Here is a 1,714-nt window from a genome sequence, read left to right on the forward strand (position 1 = left end):
TTATTGTACTTTGGGTTCGTTGCATGTTGCTTCAAATCTTCCTTGAGGGGCTGGTAGGTGGCTCATCCAACACTTTGGGAGGCCCGAGGCCCGGGTGGATCACAGGTCAGGAGGTCGAGGCCAGGTGGCCCAAAATCTCTACACTAAAACCACAAAAAATTGGCCGGTAGTGAAACCAAGCCTGCCATCCCAAGCACTGGGAGGCCCGGTGGAGGATCGCTGAGAGATCCAGGAGAATCGAGACATCCTGGCTAACACGAGGGTGAGGCGATCTCTATTAGAAATACAAAACTGGCCAGGCCGAGGTGCGTGGGCGCCATGATCCCAGCTACTTTCGGGAGGCTGAGGCTGGAAGAATCGAAAACGTCGAACTCCAGGAAGTGAAAGAGACCTGATGAAACTGGGATCGGCCTGCCGCTCGACAAAGCGAACTAAATCTCAAAGTCGCAGAGCCCAGCGGTGGCGCCAGGTCAACAGGAGAGAAGCCTAAGAGAGCGAGTCGTTAACGAACCAGGAGAAATTCAGAGTAGCGGAACCGAGATCACTCCTCAACTCGGCGATAAAGACATAAGGCTGATCCGGATCTTTAGGGGTGTCCTGCAATATTCAGAAGTTTGTGGAAGGAGAGGCTGCTCACTTTATCAATCCTTGTTTCCACACAGGAGTTGAAGATTTTGAATGAAGAAAAAACATTCATGGTGAATGTGAAGGATTATACACCTTGGCACATGAGGGACGGTGTTTCCCAAACTCATACCCACCACCTTCACAATGTTGCCAGAACCACTGCCTGTACTAATATATATGGATATGTGTGGAAATACATATATATATATGTATATATATATATATATGTGTGTGTGTGTATATATATATATATTTATTTATTTATTTATTTATTTATTTATTTTTTGAGACGGAGTCTCGCTCTGTCACCCAGGCTGTTCTCCTGCCTCAGCCTCCCGAGTAGCTGGGACTACAGGCGCCCGCCACCTCGCCCGGCTAAGTTTTTGTATTTTTAGTAGAGACGGGGTTTCACTGTGTTAGCCAGGATGGTCTCGATCTCCTGACCTCGTGATCCGCCCGTCTCGGCCTCCCAAAGTGCTGGGATTACAGGCTTGAGCCACCGCGCCCGGCTATTTATTTATTTTTAACACAATCTGGCTCTGTCGCCCAGGCTGGAGTGCAATAGCATGATCTCGGCTCACTGCAACCTCCACATCCCAGGTTCAAGAAATTCTCCTGCCTCAGCCTTCCAAGTAGCTGGGATTACAGGCATACACCACCATGCCTGGCTAAGTTTTTTTGTATTTTTAGTAGATACGGGGTTTCACCATGTTGGTCAGGCTGGTTTCAAACTCCTGACCTCAGGTGATCTACCCACCTCGGTCTCCCAAAGTGCTGGGATTATAGGCGTGAGCCACAAAGCCCAGGCTGTTTTTTTTTTTTTTTTTGAGACGGAGTCTCGTTCTGTTGCCAGGCTAGAGTGCAGTGGTGCAATCTCAGCTCACTGCAACCTCTGCCTCCTGGATTCAAGAGATTCTCCTGTGTCAGCCTCCCAAGTAGCTGGGACTACAGGCACCCACCACCATGCCCAGCTAATTTTTTTATTTTTAGTAGAGATGAGGTTTCACCATCTTGGCCAGGCTAGTCTTGAACTCCTGACCTTGTGATCCACCTGCCTTGGCCTCTCAAAGTGCTGGGATTACAGGTG

This window comes from Papio anubis, chromosome 12 (assembly GCF_008728515.1).
Source record: "Papio anubis isolate 15944 chromosome 12, Panubis1.0, whole genome shotgun sequence".
NCBI lineage: Eukaryota > Metazoa > Chordata > Mammalia > Primates > Cercopithecidae > Papio > Papio anubis.